Source organism: Lepisma saccharinum, chromosome 19 (genome assembly GCF_977018435.1).
Source record: "Lepisma saccharinum chromosome 19, izLepSacc3.1, whole genome shotgun sequence".
NCBI classification, from domain to species: Eukaryota; Metazoa; Arthropoda; class Insecta; order Zygentoma; family Lepismatidae; genus Lepisma; species Lepisma saccharinum.
Window position 1 is genome coordinate 43593392 of NC_139247.1, and position 23102 is coordinate 43616493.

A 23102-nucleotide genomic window follows, 5' to 3' on the forward strand; every position below is an offset into this window, starting at 1 on the left:
CTTCAAATATTGAATGTCGTTCGTGTCCTCTTTATTTCACAGGGGCGAGTCCTATTACACATACCCTAAAAGGTACCTCTCGTAGAAGCAGGTTGCCCTAGGCTGACACAGCCTAGATTCAATCTACGTAAAACCCGTAGGGGTTTAATACGAAAGTTAATATTTGGTTGTTATATACGCCTAATAAGTTTTTTTTTTTAATGTCCCTATTTTAAAAGTACACTTTTTCGATTTTTGGAACCTAAAAATCCCTGGTCTTGTAATAATTAGTATTTGTTCCGAATAAGACAGGTAAAGGTTAGCTGGCTGCTCATGACGTCAAATCCCATCGCCGCGATTTTCTGGCTTTCTGCTTCTTTCAAGTTGGTACCCAATTGTCCTTACGGTGCTGGGTCAACACATTTTTTTTAATTCCTCCCCGGTGATCGAATCCTGGCTCGCTCACATCAGTGGCGAAGGCGCTGACCATTTGAAGATATACATACATAGTTGGGGGTATATTTCCTTCTTAGGCCAGTTTTATGTGATGACATAAACGATATTGATGGAAAGGTAATGATAAATGTTACTGAGACATACTGTGAAATATTCATGCATGAGCGTGATTTTTAGTACGAACAATAGTTTCTAACCTCACTATGAAAGCATTAAACAGTCTGGCGTGCTGAGACAAAATAAAATAAAAGCAACTCGATCGCTCTCATTTACCTTTTCGAGCAGAACAAACATCTCCGAAACTCAGAAATTTTCTGTCAACCAAATGAAAAATTTGTTTCGTTCCCAGGAACACGTCTCTCCTAAAAATATTTACATGAATGACAAATTTCCAATTATAAAAATTATGGAAAAAAGTAATTTTCTCTATATTATGATTGCCCAAGGGGGGTTCTGACCTCCAAACCCTCTTCCGTTCCGTGCACCCTTGCTCCCGGAAGGCATTACATCCGAGTATTCACAAGCATTAGCAAGACTTGAGGAAAAAAGTGGATACTATTTCAACATTAATCTGTTGTAGTCCTCGCAAGTAAGCTAATATCTGTCTATTATACAAAACCAGAAGTGCGAGACGCTGAAAGAAGAGTTCTTAAGGAAATTTACGGGTTCTGCGTCTTGTGGGTTTCACAAGTTCATAAACATTTCAAGAATTTCTCGCGTAACGCGTTTTCCTCTCCACGTCAAAAAATGTGAAGTAGTTATGCTCTTCGGGCAAGAATAATGGAAGGGAGCTGCTGCCATCTATGAGCAGATAAATGAAACTCCACCCTAAGCTCATAAGTGAAATATTTTCCCCTTCGCAAGGCGCTCGTTGAAGACAAATGCATTATTATAATCACGACAGTGGCGTAGCGTGATGTGGTGTTCTCCAGTCTTAACACCATTAAGCCTTGTTTCCATGATATGAAAAACTCAATATGCTGACCAAGGCAGAAATTTATATTATTATAAAACATAAACTAAACGTAACGTTTCAACCTTCTAGCAAGGTCTTCTTCAGACTCTGCACCAAGTACAAATGTAACAAGGTACAAATAAGGACGATATATATACACAAACATTACTCCCTTCCAAACTATTAGAAACTTGTTCTGCAACATTCTAACAGGAGGCTTTTCCTTGTCAACTGTACTTTCACCTAAAAGGCTAAACAAATTTTCTTCCATCTCGAATGTGGTTGGACTCTTTATTTCACGCTCTCTTTCCTTCATTCTTCTTCCTTCTTCTCTACTCTTTCTCTCTTGTCCTTTCCACCAGTGGCGGCTCGTGGTGAACCAAAGTGGAGGGGCGACAGCTCACAAATTTCCTCTACTTGTAATGTGAGTTTAACTGATTAATTTCGTATATAACAGCCAACATGATAAGAAATTGATATATTCGTCTTTACCGAATATCATGCTTTGCACGTTTGCACATATTATGATAAATTAATAATTATTTAACAGTAATGCGAAGATTACGAAAGATGGAAGAAGAAATAGAGTTCTAACAGATTTAGTTGTTTGTTTTTTAACTTAACAGAGGGGAAAATTGATAAGCACAACGACGAATATTTACGTGCATTGAACGTGAAAATTTCTAGTAAAAATGTTACACAAAAAACGTTTCCTGTCCAACATGACTAATTGATATATGAAATAGGGCAGCAAAGTAAATATCTCACTGGGAAGGTGATATCTGCGTTACCAGAAGCTCAAGCTCTACAGTAAAAACTTCAAACTTACCAGAAATCTTCTTCAGACATGCTTGTTCTAGATTCAAATTTGGTCTAGGCCTAGGTTTTTTATGTTTATTTTATTCATCTAGACTTCTGGGAAAAAAACTTCGCACCAACAAGTTCTCCACATAGCTCATCGCAACAAACGCACAACTACAGCACACTACCGAAAAAGCTTCACTTTTTCATGGAAAACGAAGAAACAACAAGCAAAGAGAATCGAGTATTCTCTTTGCAACAAGTGTCAATGCTATCGTCTTCCCATGCAGTCATTTTATTGCCTCGGGGTTGCCAGACAATTTTGCCAAATTTTCAGAAATTCGTAGTACACAGGTTTCTGTAGCGGCTTTTGGTGAGTTTAGATGACTAGTTTCTAATTTATTTAACAGCCGGATCGAAAAAAAATTGTGAAACTTTGTCACACTATCAGGGGTTTTTCAAAACGTGCTAATCAAAACATGTAATTAAATCTAATTTTGTGAGTAACACGAAGCTGTAGCCGACTTCCGTGGCTAGCATACAGCATTGCAAAGCCATGGTTCCTGGGTTCGAATCCCGGCCTGGACATGGGTGTTCTTTGTGAGTGCCCTTCCATCATTTAATTATCGTCGTGATTACCGAAAAGTAGCAGAAAGCGACGGTATATAACAAATATCAAGCACCTGTCTGTACTTTTTTCAGTTACCGATATTTTCTTTCCTCATTGGAAATTGCATTATTTATTGCTCTATGGAATACAGAATTATTTCTTTCGACGGTTGGTAATTTTCCTTCTTGTGTTAACTTCATTGCTTCTGGCAACTCTTCATTGTTTACCGTTCTCCGGAGAGAGGGCCAGTTTCGCCTACGGGGTTGGTTTCGGACGACAAACCCTCCGTCCTCCCAGCCCATTCCCAGCCACAGATCCCGCGCTTGTTATTCCGCCAGTTCCCTCGCCTCTTACCCCTCGCGGCAGCGCCTGAAAATGCTCTACGTCTCGTAAGGTGGGAGGACGCCGCCCCGCCAGATTTCTCTCGAAGTTCCGTATTCCCCCGCACGGTGGCCTGCAAACTTCGCAATTGTCGCGGAAGAATGAATACAGCACCGACTAACCAACGATCTATAAGCAACGGAATATTTGTAATTCAGACAATGTAAAAGATATAAATGTTAAAGTAATGTTTGTTCACTTGTGATTACACACGGCAGTGCGGCGTCCATATCGTCGTTATGAGCGGCCGCCCCTGCTTTCCACTCTATCTAACACCTTCTTACTATCTTTGTTTATCTTCAGTCCTCCATTCCAATTCATTGTGTCTTATTCAACTTTCTTCTCTATTTCCTTGGCCTCCTTCCATTTTCTCACTAGTATTATCTTCTTCCTTCTTATCTGCTTAGCCACATCCCACTCTATGTCATGTCCTGTTTCTCTCGAGTGTTTAAATATCGCATTTCTCTGTCTCTTTAGTCGTACATCATCACTATGTTGTTTCAACCTGTCTTTCAGCCCGTTTTTCGTTTCTCCTATGTACACACTCTGACATTCTTTACATTTCACTTCGTAGATAATACCTTCCTCTTCTCTTTTCCTTTTTCTTGTTTGCATTCTTTGCTATTCTTAAGATGCTTCTCCCTCCCTTCCTGTAAGTTTTAATGCCCGCTTTCCTAAGCACTTTGCATATCTTTTCTGTGGTCTTCCCCATACTCCTTATTCCAAACCTCCTCTCTTCTTCTTTCTCTTCCTCTTTTTATTTTTCTTCCAATTCTCCCTGCCACTTTTCTTCCTTCATTTGTTTATGTCCAGTCTATCCTCCTTCTCAGAGCCATTCTTATCCAGCTGTTTCCATAGGCTATTTATTTTGCCTTCTTTTTCACATTCTTTCGTGCATATTGTCTTGATTCTGTCCTCCATATTCTTAATAAAATTTATTTTTGTCACCTCACTTACATCACTTCTTTTGTGGCAGAATACCCCTGCTGTACACTTCTTCTGATGCCAAGTGGTTTCAATTTCTTGTCCTCTCTTCCTTTTCATCAATATTGGGTAGCTTATCTTCTCTTCTTCTATTTCGAGTTCCAATAATATCCCTCTTTCTTCATCTTGTATTTCTTTGGCAAATATGTCGAGCTGCCTCTTCGTTCCATTCCATATGCCAAAACAATTGTCCACATATCTGCAAAACAGAATTATTTTGTCACCTCCTTTTTATACCACTTTCATTTCCCATTCATTCATAACCAATTCAGCCAATGCTGTGCTTAGGCTAGAACCTATATTCAGTCCTTCACTCATTAACATTATTTTATCCCCCATTATACTGCAACCGTTATTCCAAATGGTTACCAGCGCCTTCACTACCCTTTCACTATCCCATTCTCCTATAATTTCTTGTCCTATTCTCTTTTTAACAATGTTCAAAACGTGTCCCTTCTTGATGCTCGGGAACATACTTTTCACGTCTAAGCTAAACATTGTCGTCTTCATCTCATTCAACTTAAGTCCTTTTATGAGGTCCACCACTTGTTCACTGTTCTTAACTGCTCTGCTTTCTTGCTGTGTTACTAACACTTCAATAACTTTCTTTAATTTCTTTTCCAAGGGTTACAAAATATTGCTTCTGCAGTACATTACTGTTCTCAACTTTATCTCCTCTTTGTGTATCTTTGGAAAGCCTTTCAAACTTGGTAGTCTTCCTGTCTCCTTTATGCACTTCTTGAATCCTCTCCTCCTACAGTCTTGTATTACCCTTTCTTTTATAGTTTGTTCTTCTTTTGTTCCACAAATTTTACTCATATCCGTTCTCTTTTAGGCCTTCATACTTCCTCTCGTACCATTCTCTTTCCATCACCACAATTGCTCCTCCTTTATGTGCCTGCTCTATCACCACATCACTTCTTGTCTTGATTTTCTTCATCCCTTCCTTTTTGACTCAAATTATCTACTTTTCCTTGTTTTTCCATTTCTTTCTTCAGTATGGCTTCTGTTCTTCTTCTAAGGAAATAGAGAAGAAAGGTGAAGAAGACACAATGAACTGGAATAGGGGACTGAAGGTAAACAAAGAATGGAAGAAGATTTTAGAAAGAGTGGAAAGGACAAGGGAGAAAGAGGAGAGAAGAAGGAAGAAGAATGAAGGAAGAAGAGCGTGAGATAAAGAGTCCAACCACATTCTAGATGGAAGAAAATATGTTTAGCCTTTTAGGTGGAAGTACAGTTGACAAGGGAAAGCCACCTGCTAGAATGTTCCAGAAGAACTTTCTAATAGTCTGGAGGGGAGTAATGTTTGTGTATATATATCGTCCTGTTTTGTACCTTGTTACATTTGAACTTGGTGCAGAGTCTGAAGAAGACTTTGTTAGAAGGTTGAAACGTTACGTTTACTTTATGTTTTATTATAAAATAAATTTCTGCCTTGGTCAGCACATTGAGTTTTTCTCCAATCTGTTACCAATCCTGGGAATATGCCATCACTGATCGGTGCCTACTCAGCAACTTCAACTACCCTCGTACATAGGCGTGCTCAGACCCTTTTATTAGGCGTAACAAGTCGGAACGGTATTTATACCTACGACAAACGACCCGTCCCCAACTACCGAGGCAAGACCCTATTGTTACCTTTCAAACAGGGAAGCCGTTGAGAGAACCCAACCGTTGGCTTCTCCGACCACCGGGCAAAAAGCAACCTAGGCCACAGCATTTACAAAGAAATAAATTCGTACATATATACTTTCCAATTTCCAGCTGTGTGCATAAAAACTACACAGCATAGCTCCCCCTTTTTCCTAAAAAAAAAGAAAAAAGAAGAAAGAATAATTCTTACCAGAATCCTCCAACGTTCATGAAAGTCCTTCACCACACTTTCCATCAGTCTCAACAGTGTGTGAAAATTTCAAGTAAACAACACTTCACATTATTCATGCGCAAAACACAAACACACAGCACTAATCCTTTGTTGAATCCGTTGTCAAGACAACAGAATTCCTGGAGATTGAACGTTGTTCGAGTAGTGAGAGGTAATATTTTAAAAGATACTGTTATAAACGAAAAGCAGCCGCATATTGTGTTGTGATTTCATAAGTAAGTATGGTGGTATTAGTTTGCAATGACCGATGAAAGTGATAGAGTAGATTGGGGCAAAAGTCCGCCCCTAAGGGATTTCGAATTTTTGACAAAATGGGTGAAACCTTTCTAATCAAACTTTTATTGACTGAGATAAACTGGAGTTAGTAGAATACAGTGGAATGTTAGTTATACACAAAGAAAAAAATGTATAGGCAATGCAGGCAAAAGAACATAGTACTGCATTTTGGGATTTTTGCCCCAGGCCTAGGGCAAAAGTCCCCAACACACTGGGGTAAATATCCCCACGTCTAAACAGACCTACAAGTCTTCAATAGGGCTAACAAAGGTCACATGTGAATTCACCAATACCTTCATATGCTGAGCAGCCCTCATACCACCAATCCCTACAGCGATGACACTTGATCCAATCTTCAACAGGGGGATCTGAAAATGCTTCACCACAACCAGGACATGTCGTATTCGAGTCATCTGATGGGACCATTTTGACTACCTTTATTGTGTTCGTTTTGCGAAGTAGTTTTACACCGGACTTGGCTTTTTGCATGCTTTCCTTTTCGGTTTTTTGTTTATCAAGAGTAGATTTATACGGTGATCCAGAGATAATTTCAGATTTTTTACCTACACATCTTCCTTTTATTTTTTCTCTAACTCGTGGAAGCGGTTGTATTTCCATTGGTGAAACATGGTGTGAAGATTGTGATGTTGGAGACTTTTCGTCTTCGTCGCTCGTTTGTGTGTCTGACAGTAAGTGAATGGGGACTCTTACCCCTACAATCTGTTTGGTGGTGTCATCTAGCGATGTCGTTGGGAAGTATGTTGCACACATTGAAAACAATTAATGGTCTTCTATATGTCACAGTCAGGAGTAGTTGTTTTCATTAAGTTAAATAATGTTTCTACATGTTCACATGCTTATGTGATATTACATCAACCAAGGAAAAAACGTATCTTACCTCAAAGTTGAGTTGATTTTATTTGCTTCTGTTCCAAACTGCGTCAATACAATGCGGCCATGACACTGGTGGGTTGCAGTGGAGCCAACTGTGTTTCTTTATCATACTATTATTACGAATTAGGACTTTTGCCCAATAGGGGCTTTTGCACCGGTCTACTCTATAGCTTTAATAAACGTTATAAGACAGTAATATGTTAGTAATTTTTGAAATTGTACGCCCTGAGAATGCTCAGTGCAGCAATTAAGTTAATGAGAGTCCCATAACACTACCGCACAAGGTGATAGAGCAATTAAGGTGACGTAGAAATCCAGTGGCGATCACTCAAAAGGAACGTCACAAACCTACCTATAAGTTTCTTGTGAACTTGAATACATGCAAAATATCTTCAGGGCCTCCCCGACCGCGTAGTGGTAGCTCCTAATCAAGGGGGCCCGTGTTCGATATCCGGCGGAGGCACATAGTCATTTCGATCCAACTTTAAACCGTAGGTCCAGTCCTGATTAGCCTTACTGTGTATAAATTGAACTTAAAACACCATCTCAAGCAATCAATCGATGTAAAATATCAGAACTATGGCATGAAAACAGCCTGCTGTTGGCTCGGTGAGCTGTTCAGTTGCAAAATGGTTGTGTTTTTTAATTCACAAGGCTGTATATTCAACAAGGAAATCTTTCATAACTGGACCATATTATTGGACACAAATTATTTTTCAGTCGTGTTGGGTGCAGTGCACTAGCGCACAAAAATGTGAAAGTGTGCGCTGGTGGTATATGAAAGGTGACACGAGCGCACAACATCCAATGCTGCGTTGCCACATCTATGATTGTGCAATGGCTGGCCTGTGTAGAGGATCATTTTATTGCATATTATAACAAAACTTTCATGAATACAATGAATGACTTTGTAACTTATTTGTTAACGCTGAAAAGATACCCCATAACTTTAAGGAATATTAGAATAGGTTAGGTTATGTTTTTTTCCTCCGGTGCGATTTTTTCAGCCGGGGTCCATTGAAAGGCAAAACCAGTTGACTCAACGTGGCAACATCGCCATGGATTTTGTGCACTCATGTCGCGTTTGTAACATAGTTTAAGAAAATGGCATACTATATGATTTCAACTCCATTTTCTTTGAGGGGGAGGGGGAAAAGTCCCTGGCAGGGATACAAATTATTGTCTTTTGCACCCCCCCCCCCCCGTTAATTCGCACACTGGTTGGAATAACCAAAAAGATAAGGCAAGGTAAAGTTTCCCGTTCACATTGCACTGTGCTAGAAGTAACATGGGATGCAAGAGTTGACCCAGCTAGACTGCATTTTGCAGACTAACGAGGCGCTGGCGTCTGGACCTGCAGCCAGTATAATTCTCTACAGGACATATGCTGTGTTTTCCGTATATGTTTGTGACTTTACTGTCACATATCTCGTCACTAGACATCTGATTTTAGGTTTTTAACCTATTTTTTTTTCCTTTGCAGGTAAATAAGAAATAACAAGTTATGTCAGCGTTTCATAAAAAACGAAACAACTGACTAAGTTTTATAGTGCCTAAAATAACCTATTTTGCTTGTTAGAATATTTTAGGTTTATGTGCCTAAATTAAACTTTTTTTTAGATTTTTATATTTTTTAGGTTTTACTGAATTTTGGTGGCGAAATAATACAATGACTGGCGTGTTTGAAACATGTTTTCTGTCCATTTCCCTCCCTCCAAGTGTATGATGTTTATCAAATCTTTAAACGAAACAAACATGTCTGACGTCACTGTTACCTGCAGACAGCGGCGGCGAAAGGAGACAGTTCTCCCCTACTTTTTACCCCTGCACTATAGACACTTAATGCTAAGCCTTGCCTACTAAGATAAAGTAAACTTTCGTTGCCCCCCCTTCAAATTCTGGGTTTTGGCACCCAATCGTCTCTACTGTCTGCACAGTCCCAAGTGCAAACTTCTGATCTGTGTGGCCTTGCTCACTTTCGCGTCAGTTTGGTCCTTTTTGGCATTCACGCCTTTCGAAGTATTTCAGCATTCAAATTAGCACTACTGACTATGCTTCTGTTCAAAGATAATTTTCAGCACATGAAATGATCCTCACAGACAAAAGGTAGAGTTTGAGTGTGGATAATGCAAAAAGATTCATGGTGGTCACTAGGACCATGATAAAGTTCAAGTATAATTTCTGGTTTACAAGGTGAACTTTCCAAAAATTCAAGGATACAAGCAGATGTTTTATCTATTCCAACCTTACGTATTACCGACTCTCACCCTCCATTCCACACAAAAATATTGACAATATAAAGGGTTTGGGGTGTAAGGGGTGCTCCTTCCACGTAGTACACCCAAATGTCAACCTCACTTCCACGTTAGTGCACCCTGGACTGAAGACTAACGAGGCTCTGGCGACTGGCCCCATGGCCAGTATAATTTTGTTTGTGTTGTCCTGTGTTTTGTCCTTATTTGTGCTGAGTGCTCCTTTACAGCCTCAGCTTTTAATGAACGTCAGAAGATTTTAATATTTTATGCTTTTAGTTATGCAACGTTAGAGTTGTTATGTGTAACGATAAGGGGCTGGACCTTGTATAATGTGACGGGTGCAAAATAGCCGTAGTGCTGACGCACCCAAAATTTTAAATTCAAATTCAAATATAAAGGGTTTGTATGATTCCCATGTAACAAAAAATTTACCTAATCAACTTCAAGATATATTATTTTGTAATAATCTTCCGTCTGTCAGATAGATTGTTCTGTAAAAGACACTAACAAAGTAAACGGATTGAGAATTTTTTTTTATTATTTTCTGCGTAACTTTCTTTTTCATCCTCAAAAAAATGAATGAAATAAAATCTAAACTGAGAGAAACTTGCCTCAGGGCATTTATAAACATGTATAAATTTAATGGGATTTGGATTAATAAAAGTTGCAATTTTTCACTCCTACGGAGAATATGTTATAGAGGAAACATCTGCTTGTACCTTATTTCATGTCTTGCCAAAATTCATGAATAATTTCCAACCAATAATTCACGCATAATTTCCGGTGCCAATAATTCACTTGTAATTCCCGGAATTCGAGGAATTCCAAGTGAGTAGCCACCCTGATATTGTGCAGCAAATTATGCATACGTAATTTATTTTTCATATCAACAAGTTACTTTTTTCTAACAGCACAAGTTCAGTATTATAATAATTTGTAGATAATTTTGAAAATGATATAAAGAAATGAAAATTTGTTTAGAGAATTAATATTTGGTTATTACGGTTCTTGTGAAATTTTGTTTTTAACGATTGTATCTAATCAGCATTTTTCGGGAATTTTGTACCAAATTAAGTCTTTCTGCAACCTATTTCAGGATTTTTCGAGCCTAATTTAAGGTTTTTAAAACCTATTTTAGGATTTTTAGAACCTGTTTTCGGATTATTAGAGCCTATTTTAGGAACCTGAAAGCACACTTTTTAGAAACTAAAAATCCGAGGTCTACTCATCACATCACCATCGTTGCGATTAGCCAAAAGTGGCAGAAAAGCAACGTGAAATAACCCAATTAATTCAATCAATCAATCAATCGAAGGGTCATGGTGTGGAGGTAGGGCTCCAAATATTCTCGAACTTTTTAGGTGATGTGATAAGCACAACGCTTCGGTCGCCTCCGCCTTTAGTAACCCAGGGTTGCCCTCAGGTTCCTATTTCTTTGGGCGAACCTCAGAGCCGCTTTATGCAGGGAAAAGGCAAGAAAAATCGCCCATCCCGGGAATCGAACTCTGGTCATCCTGCGGGAGGTAAATGCCCTACCGCAAATAGCTTTGTTTCCGATAATGCGTGTTATCAACATACAGCCAAAAATTATCAATTTAACATTGACACAAAGAACAATATTAAAACAAACAAATAAATCATACAGATTTCTGTGAAATTATCAAACAAACAAACATATTCGTGTTACAAATAAACAAGGCGTATCAGGTTGACAATAAAAATTTGGTCATGCTTGCGGTGTTGCTAAGCTGCTTTTGTGCGTGCGTTTTGGTTTTCCTAGAATGTAAATATATGTCCTAAGCGTTTCTAAATTACGTGTAAATGTTATCATAAAATGTAATGGCCTAGCTTAGAACCAATGTTCAAAGGTATTTACTAATAAAACCACCAGGCAATAACTGGCTAGTAATATATACAATTTGCATTTCCCCCCCCAAAAAAAATCTTCCTCCCCAAAATAAATCACAAATACGCCACTGAGTGCACATCCCCAAAATAAAAATGATTAATTCGCACAGTGATTCCAACGACAATGCAGAATTTGGAATTTCCATTCTGGTTATATTATGTAGCAGTTTCTCCAATTCTATTACAAAGACAAAGAAAACACATGAAACGGGGAGGTTTGCCCTAAAAATCAGGTTTATAACAGCAACCCCTACATAATCATATACCATGCCGTGACAGGCTTGCGTGAGGCCACATCCCCCCCACTTTCCAGTCTTGACAGAGCAGAATTAAACAACGCCCACGGATCAAACGTATCTGTAAGAAGGCACGACACTCCCATCAGAGCCATCTGTGGGTGGATCTTTAAAGCTCGAACATGCGAAAATCTCGGAACTTCTCGCCCTGCGGTGACTGGCGGCGTGCTTGCTCGAAATTACTTAAGCACACGGAAGTACGTGATTGGAGATTGGACGGGAGGGTTGGGGAGGGTACTTTTCTGCTTCATGGAAAAGCTTTTTTGGTCAACGTGACTTCTTCGGTGAAATAAAAGACAAATCGATAGCGTGCGGAAGTAAGAAAAGGTTATACATTATGATGGTTCTCAAACGAGAATGAGGGAGCTTATCTCGTTCTCGTATCGGTAATGCATATTACGATCTCGGTCTCGTATCGAATTGAAAATGTATTTCACGTACTCGGTCTCGTATCGAATTGGAAATGCATGTCTCGTTGTCGTATCGGGTTAAAAATGCATATAACGTTCTCGGTCTCGTATCGAATTGAAAATGTATTCATGTTCTCGGTCTCGTATCCAGTTGGAATTGTATGTCTCGTTGCCGTATCGGGTTAAAAATGCATGTTACGTTCTCGGTCTCGTATCGAATTGAAAATGTATTCACGTTCTCGGTCTCGTATCGAGTTGAAAATGTATGTCTCGTTATTGTATCGCGTTAAAAATGCATGTTACGTTCTCGGTCTCGTATCGAATTGAAAATGTATGTCACGTTCTCGGTCTCGTATCGAGTTGGAATTGTATGTCTCGTTGTCGTATCGCGTTAAAAATGCATGTTACGTTCTCGGTCTCGTATCGAATTGAAAATGTATGTCACGTTCTCGGTCTCGTATCGAGTTGGAAATGTATGTCTCGTTGTCGTATCGGGTTACAAATGCATGTTATGTTCTCGGTCTTGCATCGAATTGAAAATGTATTCACGTTCTCGGTCTCGTATCGCGTTGAAAATGCATGTCTCGTTGTCGTATCGGGTTAAAAATGCATATAACGTTCTCGGTCTCGTATCGAATTGAAAATGTATTCACATTCTCGGTCTCGTATCGAGTTGGAAATGTATGTCTCGTTGTCGTATCGGGCTAAAAATGCATGTTACGTTCTCGGTCTCGTATCGAATTGAAAATGTATTTCACGTCCTCGGTCTCGTATCGAATTCGAAATGCATGTCTCGTTGTCGTATCGGGTTAAAAATGCATATAACGTTTTCGGTCTCGTATCGAATTGAAAATGTATGTCACGTTCTCGGTCTCATATCGAGTCGGGAATGCACGTCTCGTTGACGTATCGGGTTGAAAATGCATGTCTTGTTTTCGTTCTCCTATCGAGTCGAAAATTCCTGTCACCTTCTCACTTTTCCATAGAGAGCGAGAGTAGCGATGGTACAGTTGGTTGGGTGTCTGAGTGCAACTCGGGAGACCCGGGTTCGATTCCTGGAGTGAATGATTGGAATTATTCGAAGCGTGTCCCTGCATTAAAATATTCTAAGACAATGAGTACCTGAGGACAAATCTTGGGTGATAAAGCCAGCCAAAGAGTGGTACTAATCACATCACATTCACAATGGTCGAGATCGAGAATGTTTGGGGCTCTACCTCCACCCCATGTGCCATCATAGTAAGGTGCAAAGCATAGGGAACGGCTTTACATTAATTCACTTGTACTTTATATCAGAGATGATTCAAGTCCTCAAGTACCCACCACCATACGCCCTTGTATATGTGTACCTATTTGGTGTATGTCTTAATACATTATATTGCAATTCAATAAGAAATAACTTATATACTAATAAATCCAACTGAATGCCATGTGCCAATATCCAAACGGTTACTACTGGAAGTACAAACGAATCGATTTAAGCAGAAAAAATTACATCAGATAATCATTGAAATGGAATTGGTTTAGCTGTAAGGCATCTTCAACCCCTTTTTGAAACCTAACAAAGGCTATTATCTCTCGTCTGAATTGCTACCTGTTTCGCATGAAAAGATTTTAATTGGATTAACACAAACCTCTGTTCCATTGCAAATGGAAAACGCCACATTTACTTAAATATGATATTTCTTTTTAATTAACCAATCAGAGTTGGCAACTTGAAGCCTCTGGCAAATCAGGATAAGCTATTGCAGGGAAAGCGTTAATTAGAGATAGCGAACGCATCCACGTCTGTAATCGGTTTCTGACTAGGTAATCTCCTGAAACAAGAGGATGTAGGTATGTTGATTGTTTTACGTTCCAATCATCTTTTGGAAAACTTGGAATTCTTCAGAATGAAAATGCGAGAATAGGGCAACATTTCGAAATACCCTCCCCCCCTCTCTGAAAATCCTTAGGTGGAAGATCGATCAGAAGTTTATTCCTGCTGGACTGTAGCTTCTCCAAAGTGGGTGGAAGTTTATTCCCACTAAACAGTAACTTCTACAAAGTGGGTGGAAATTTGTTCCTGCTGTACAGTAGCTTCTACGTCTTCGCCTTGTAATCAAGGGGTCCAGGTTTCGATACCCAGTGGAGGCACATAGTGGTTCAGATCCCACTTTAAACTGGAAGTCCAGTCCCAATTAGACTTACTGTGCATAAACTGGACTTAGAACACCAAATCAATAACAGGATGGATGTTCCATCCTGCAGTACGTACAGTAGCTTGTACAATGTAGATGATAGCATATTCCCACTGGAGAGTAACTTCTACGAATTGAGTGGAAGATTATTCCCAGTAGACAGTAGTTTCTACAGAGTAGATGGGTGTTTCATCCTGCTGTAAAGTAGCATCTACAATGTAGGTCGAGAAAATTTCCACTTGACAGTAGCTTCTACAGAATAGATGGGTGTTTCATTCTGCTGTAAAGTAGCTATTACAAGCAGGTGGAAGTTTATTCCTACTGAAGAGTAGCTTTTACAAAGTAGATGGGTGTTCCATCCTGCTGTAAAGTAGCTTCTACAAAGTAAATATGTATTTCATCCGGCAGTAAAATAGCTTCTACAAAGTAGATGGGTGTTTCATTCTCCTGTAAAGTGGCTTCTACAAAGTAGATGAGTGTTTCATACTGTTGTAAAGTAGATTCTATAAAGTAAATGAATGTTTCATCCTGCTGTAAAATAGCTTCTACAAAGTAGATGGGTGTTGCATCCTGCTATAAAGCAGCTTCTACAAAGTTGATGGGTGTTTCATCCTGTTGTAAAGTAGCTTCTACAAAGTGGGTGGAAGTTTACTCCCACTGAACAGTTGCTTCTAAAAAGTGGGTGGAAGTTTATTCCGACTGGACAGTTCCTTCTACAATGTAGGTCGGTGTTCATTCTCACTGGACAGTTGCTTCTACAAAGTGCGTGGACGTTTTTTCCCACTAGACATTAGTTTCTACAAAATAGATTAGTGTTTCATGCTGCAGTAAAGTAGCTTCTACAAAGTAGATGGGTGTTTCATCCTGTTGTAGCCGGACCCTGTGGCCAAGTGTCGTCCTGTTGTAAAGTAGCTTCTATAAGTAAATAAGTGTCTCATCCTTTTGTAAAGTATCTTCTACAAAGTAGATGGGTGTTTCATCCTGCTGTAAAGAAGTGGTTACCACATTGCGCTACGGTGCCAGGGGTCACGGGTTCGAATCCTGGCTCGGACATGGATGTTTGTGATTGTCTGTTCTGAAAAGTCCTGAAATTGAAATATGAATGAAAGGATATGAGTAGAAAAAAAGTGGCTATCACATCGCGCTGCGACGCCAAGGGTCTCGGGTTCGAATCCCGTTCGGGCTTGTTGTTTGTGAATGTCCATTCATCAATTTCATCATTTCACCACTCATCCCCATCTTCGCAAATTAGCCAAGAGGCACAAAACGCGAAGTAAAATAAACTAAATCAATCAATCAATAAAATCATCCTGTTGTAAAGCAGCTTCTATATAGTAAATGGGTGTTTCATCCTGCTGTAAAGTATCTTCTACAAAGTAGATGGGTGTTTCATCCTGCTGTAAAGTAGCTTCTATAAGTAAATAGGTGTTTCATCCTTTGTATAGTATCTTCTACAAAGTAGATGGGTGTTTCATTCTCCTGTAAAGTAGCTTCTACAAAGTAGATGGGTGTTTCTTCCTGCTGTAAAGTAGCTTCTACAAAGTAGAAGAATGTTTCATCCTGTTGTAAAGTAGCTTCTATAAGTAAATAGGTGTTTCATCCTTTTGTAAAGTATCTTCTACAAAGTAGATGGGTGTTTCATTCTCCTGTAAAGTAGCTTCTACAAAGTAGATGACTGTTTCATCCTGCTGTAAAGTATCTTCTACAAAGTAGATGGGTGTTTCATCCTGCTCTAAAGTAACTTCTATAAGTAAATAGGTGTTTCATCCTTTTGTATAGTATCTTCTACAAAGTAGATGGGTGTTTCATTCTCCTGTAAAGTAGCTTCTACAAAGTAGATGGGTGTTTCATCCTGCTGCAAAGTAGCTTCTACAAAGTAGAAGAATGTTTCATCCTGTTGTAAAGTAGCTTCTATAAGTAAATAGGAGTTTCATCCTTTTGTAAAGTATCTTCTACAAAGTAGATGGGTGTTTCATTCTCCTGTAAAGTAGCTTCTACAAAGTAGATGGATGTTTCATCCTGCTGCAAAGTAGCTTCTACAAAGTAGAAGAATGTTTCATCCTGTTGTAAAGTAGCTTCTATAAGTAAATAGGTGTTTCATCCTTTTGTAAAGTATCTTCTACAAAGTAGATGGGTGTTTCATTCTCCTGTAAAGTAGCTTCTATAAAGTAAATGAATGTTTCATCCTGCTGTAAAATAGCTTCTACAAAGTAGATGGGTGTTTCATCCTGCTGTAAAGTAGCTTCCACGAAGTAAATATGTATTTCATCCTGTTGTAAAGTAGCTTATATAAGTAAATAGGTGTTTCATCCTTTTGTAAAGTATTTTCTACAAAGTAGATGGGTGTTTCATTCTCCTGTAAAGTAGCTTCTACAAAGTAGATGAGTGTTTCATCCTGCTGTAAAGTATCTTCTACAAAGTAGATGGGTGTTTCATCCTGCTGTAAAGTAGCTTCTATAAGTAAATAGGTGTTTCATCCTTTTGTATAGTATCTTCTACAAAGTAGATGGGTGTTTCATTCTCCTGTAAAGTAGCTTCTACAAAGTAGATGGGTGTTTCATCCTGCTGCAAAGTAGCTTCTACAAAGTAGAAGAATATTTCATCCTGTTGTAAAGTAGCTTCTATAAGTAAATAGGTGTTTCGTCCTTTTGTAAAGTATCTTCTACAAAGTAGATGGGTGTTTCATTCTCCTGTAAAGTAGCTTCTACAAAGTAGATGAGTGTTTCATACTGTTGTAAAGTAGCTTCTATAAAGTAAATGAATGTTTCATCCTGCTGTAAAATAGCTTCTACAAAGTAGATGGGTGTTTCATCCTGCTGTAAAGTAGCTTCTACAAAGTAAATATGTATTTCATCCTGTTGTAAAGTAGCTTCTATAAGTAACTAGGTGTTTCATCCTTTTGTAAAGTATCTTCTACAAAGTAGATGGGTGTTTCATTCTCCTGTAAAGTAGCTTCTACAAAGTAGATGTGTGTTTCATACTGTTGTAAAGTAGCTTCTATAAGTAAATAGGTGTTTCATCCTTTTGTAAAGTATCTTCTACAAAGTAGATGGGCGTTTCATCCTGCTGTAAAGTAGCTTCTATAAAGTAAATGAATGTTTCATCCTGCTGTAAAATAGCTTCTACAAAGTAGATGGGTGTTTCATCCTGCTGTAAAGTAGCTTCTACAAAGTAAATATGTATTTCATCCTGTTGTAAAGTAGCTTCTATAAGTAAATAGGTGTTTCATCCTTTTGTAAAGTATCTTCTACAAAGTAGATGGGTGTTTCATTCTCCTGTAAAGTAGCTTCTACAAAGTAGATGTGTGTTTCATACTGTTGTAAAGTAGCTTCTATAAGTAAATAGGTGTTTCATCCTTTTGTAAAGTATCTTCTACAAAGTAGATGGGCGTTTCATCCTGCTGTAAAGTAGCTTCTACAAAGTAGAAGAATGTTTCATCCTATTGTAAAGTAGCTTCTAGAAGTAAATAGGTGTTTCATCCTTTTGTAAAGTATCTTCCACAAAGTAGATGAGTGTTTCATACTGTTGTAAAGTAGCTTCTATAAAGTAAATGAATGTTTCATCCTGCTGTAAAATAGGTTCTACAAAGTTGAAGAATATTTCATCCTACTGTAAAGAAGCTTCTATAAAATGGGCGGAGTTTTCTTTTGTAAATTTTGAAATGGGCAGTAGTTACCGAAGTACATCGAATCAACTAAAATTTTTCACGCCATAAGCCGGGTGTTTAAGGGGGTGACCTTTTGAGATGGTTCCTAAAAGTGAACATCGCTTCCACGTAGTACACACCGGTAACTCAGCCTTGCAGGCCAACGTTGCCCTGGCGTCTGGACCTATGGCCAGTAAAGAGTTGTGTGTTGTCCTGTGTTTTGTCCATACGTGGTCTGGGTGTTCCTCTACAGCCTCAGCTTTAACATGAGTAAGGAGATTTTGGTCCTAAGAGACAGTTGATTTTAACTACGTTAGGGTCTGGCTCCCGGTTGGAAAATAGTCTAAATGCTGACGCACCCTTGATTTCAGTCAATCAAAACTCAAACACTAGCCCAGTAAAATATTCAAATTATATTTGAACAGCTGTTCTATGACTTGATGAAAAATAACATAAAGTTGCCTGAAATCATAGCATCTGTTCAATTTTCGGGCATGCCGCCATTTGCAATATCTCGATGAAGCTCCATAGTGGATTTGCACCCCCCCCCCCTTTCCTCCCCAGTCGGAAATGCTGATAAAACTCTAGCTTCTCAAGCGCCAGAAAGATAAAAAGCAATGAAAACTGCGTCGAATGACATCTGCTAAAATGCAACGTAACGTGAAAAAGTGTGATTAGCTTCAACCCAATTGCATACGACACGTTATTTCCGGAGCTGGCCGCGATGAGGCGCTGTTGGCTAAATTTTTTACCCCAGGACGACAGGTTCAGCGTCAAAGAAACAAATTCCCGCCCCTTCATTCCACGTTTTTCAAAACAGCGTGTGTTTATTTTGACACAGACACGTGCGGGTGACAAGTTTTTACAGCTAAAAGCAAGATTATTTTGCCTTCCTGAAGGATGTATGGTGTGAAAGAGTGTTTTCTCGGAAATATCTCGTGATCTTCGTCATCAACGGCATAAAACGTATTTCGGTCATGTTTTCTGGAACTTGTGGGTTGCGAACAGGTGCATAGTTGACCAAGCTAATCCATGTTACGGCTTGTGCTGAAAGCTATCTTCCATTCTCAAGGTTAAGAAGACCCTATTTTTTATACTGTTGGCATTATTACGCGAAGAAGTGTTGCCAGGAGCAGGGAAACTTTTATACCTTTATTAACCAAGTGATGCTGAAGAATTTTTACATGCAACTTTTACGTTATGTAATACTACACGCACAAAATCACCCCTTCAGCGTCTCAATTTCTTGATTTATTTTATTTTACTTCTATTTTCTGCCACCTTTGACTAATCGTGACGATAAGGATGAGTGATCATATGATGAAATAACACTCACAAAGACCACCAATACCCAGGCAGGTATACGAAACCGAGACTCCTGTCGATGTGCTGTGCTAACCACTCTGTCACAGAGGTCGGCTGAGTCGCTTGGAGTATGTGCTCCTTGCATTGATTGAAGGTGCTACCAGAGACGTAAAATTCTGATTGTGACTCATTCGAAAGTGTTCAAGGCTTTATATTAAATATGACATTAAGCGTTGCCTTTAAAGTACATTTTCTAAGCTGTTTTCAGAATACAGAAATAATGTACTCAAACAGAACACAGTAATAGAAAATATAATTTCTACAAAACTGTAGTTTGCAGCACTGGATTCCCTTCAAAGTTCGCAACTCAGTCTACTGATAAGGATATGCCAAATGGCCTCTCCATCTGTAGGTCAGAGAAGGAAAAAAGTTTTGTGTTTCAATTGAATTGGTCAAAAGTATCTATTTTCTCGCACTATTTGATTACCATCATTCTGGATGGAATTTGAACCATGTGTAGGAGCAGTGGGTTCAGAATTTATGGTGTAAGAGTACCCGCAGCCAGTGTCAATTGAAGTTGGAACTACAAAACAACCAGTCAGTCTGCTGTGATTTCCACACAGATACGTGTTCACACTGATAAATAGACCTAGGATTTTTATGTAATATCAAGGTTCAAAATATGTACAAAAATATGTATTATCAAAAGGATATGTAGCCATGTAGCTAAATATGTAGTATCAAAGAATATGTAATATTAATAATAATCTAGTATCCAAGCAATTTCAAGGACATAAGATGTTCAAATTAAAATTTGTATCAAAAATATAAACTCAAAAAAGCGCAGAAACGTGTACATATTTAAGAAACCAATTTTGTCAACTACTAATTACTTTTAACATTGCAAATTATTGTATATTATATTAATATGTAAGAAAACTCTTTGTAACTTTCGACACAATTTGTAAAAAAAGAGTCTACAGAAAGAACAATTGAATGATATACATAGCTACTTTGGTACTTTCTGTACAAGGGAACATATTGTGTAACTCACTTCGTTCAGGAAAGTAACTTTCTTGCTCAACGATGTCAAGTTTCTAATACGTAACCAGAAAAGGTGGGAAACCTCTAGCATCTTTCGATAAATAACAGTGCGGTTTTTTTTTTTTTTGAGTTTTTTTTTTTTTTTAGCTTGACAGCTTTTGACTTGGCAGCCAATTTTAGGTAACCGTAAGCACTATACATCTCATTGATTAGAAAATATGACATCACAGGAGCTACAAATTCTCTTCATCGTGTCTCAGATATCGAAAGTAGAAGGAAAAGGATCAATATAAGAAAATATACGTTGTTTTATGTAAAGTAAATGGCAATATATATGTAAAATATGCAATACCCTGGCAAATATGTAAATATATGTAACATAAAACGTATGCAAAATCATGTCAGTTATATAATTCGTTGACATTTTCTTGTTCAAGGTATGTATCTACAGAGCATTCCTTGACATTCGCTACGAGACTCGGCGGCAAGCTGCCCGGCATCAGCGCTTGTATTTCCCGGTGAACGGGTCAGCGACAGTCGGTAGAGTCTGCTATTAAAATTACAGTTATCATATTGTGTACTAACCTTGAGTACAGAAGGTGTTGAAAATTATGTTCCTCTGCTGTAACACATTCCTGGCATCTCCGAAGGAAATTGGCATTTACACGTGCAAGTTCGTCTACTGTACTTCTACTGATTTTTCGTACAATACTCACTTTTAACTCACGGATGGTGTGCGGATTGTCTTTGTATACTTTATTTCCCCATTTTTCTTTCCACTTTTATTCAGAACTAACCCTATTACTCTAAACTTTTTTACGAGGTTTAATATAAGCGACTGTCGCGGACCCGTTCACCGGGAAAGACAAGCGCTGAAGCCGGGCCGCTTGCCGCCGAGTCTCGTAGCGAATGTCAGGGAATGCTCTGTAGAAATTAATAGAATATGTAATTAGTACATACAAATCTGGGCTCTACTGATAACCCATGTGCTCATGCAGAATCACAGCTCGAACTAATCTCTCAATGAACTTAATCTTACTGCAAAAGACCTGCAGTGGAATTTTCGCGTGATGTTTCGTTCCTTTGCATTTTTTTACTCTGAAAAAAAAGCTCTCAGTTTATCGACCATCCATCACGAGGGGGGAAATCACCCACCACCGGTGAACGTACTAACCAGTGAACTGAGTATTCTATACAAGCAGTCAATCTTCCATATGACAGCCAAATAATCGAGCCGCGGTTGAATACTCTGGGGGGCTACGAATCCCCCCCCACTTTTAAAGTTCGCTTCACACAACACGGCAGCTATTTTGCTCATTTTTTTCCGCATGGCATCCTCAAAAACCCACGCGACGTTTAGGTGTTGCGAAGAACTCGGTAAAGACCGCGAAAGTGAAGGCAATTTACGCAGAAATTACTCCAAAATGGAGACGCTAATTTCAGGGACGTTCTTTCATAGGAACTCACTTGGTGTTTTTTTCGGTTCACCCTCGCAGGTTTTTTACATTAAAGCTTTTAAGCTTCTATTAACGTCAAAGGAACTGCAGGTTTCAAAACAGTTCCCACGCCTCTAGTTGGATTTTTAAGCAACTATAAGATCAATGTTTTCAGTAGAACTCTTCACTTCACACCACTCTTTAAGTAAAGACCTACAGTTAATTTAGAGTGTGTTCCATTTCCTGCTATTTCAGATTTCCGCCAGCCCTGCACTAGATTTTCATTTTCGAACAGGTCAAGGCAACATGAGGCAATTGTGCAAGAGCGCTCTCGTATGCACGTGTGGACTGTAGAGCGAACAGCGGCACTGCAGCGTTATAAGAAAGACTGAAAGGAGGAAGGGAGCTAGGAATGAGTCTTCGTCGGTCACGTTCCTGCCCTGTGAATCCTCGATGTCGATTCGTAACAGAGAGATGTGAGAGACTGGGGTATGAACAGAGAAGAAGATTGATTGATTTGCTTTATTTTACTTCGCTTCTTGTGCTACTTTTGACTAATTTACGAAGATGGGGATAAGTGATGATATGATGAATGGACAGTCACAAACATCCATGCCGAAGCCGGGATTCGAACCCGGGACCTCTGGCGTCGTAGCGCGATGTGATAACTAATCCGCTACGGGGGTCGGCGCAGAGAAGAAGGAGGGAGTGAGACAGGGACAAGATATGGAAGAGGAAAATAACGGATATGAAGGTATAAATAGAGATATAAGATATGAATCAAGGGTAGGCAAAGTGAAGGAAATATAGACAGAGCATAATGGGAATGGTAGAGGATAAAACAGTAGAGAGAGAGAGAGAGAGAGAGAGAAAGGGAGGAATGAAGAGGAACATTGACACAACGAATAAGTAGAGACAAGAAGACATATTGGAGGAAAGAGATACACAGGGACATAGGGAGCGGAGAAAGAGAGGGGGAGAGAGAATGAGAGAGAGAGAGAAAGAGATAGCAGAGTAACTAGGGAAGAGGTAGGAAAAGTACAGCTTAATAAAAATAAGAATGTCTAGACAACCTGGCGAACAAAAGAGCCCAACAATTTGTTTTCCCCTCTCGCTTCTCCTTCTCGCATCTTTTCACAGTGCTGCACAATTTGCAACTCAGAAGCAATGTAAGCAGCTGATTGCATCGCTCCATCCGCTCGCTTACAGTTGAAAAACAGGATCGCAAGGTCATTCTTATCTAGGTCAACCTGTATAATAATTAGGTCTGAAGAAGTGATTACCAAATCCATTCTCTCATTACCTTTAGCACGCAACAGTGACATCTAACGCCACTTCTGGAACTAGAAGCTCCTCAACCTCTTCTTCTGATGATCCAGGCATTCCACTTTTTGCTTCCAC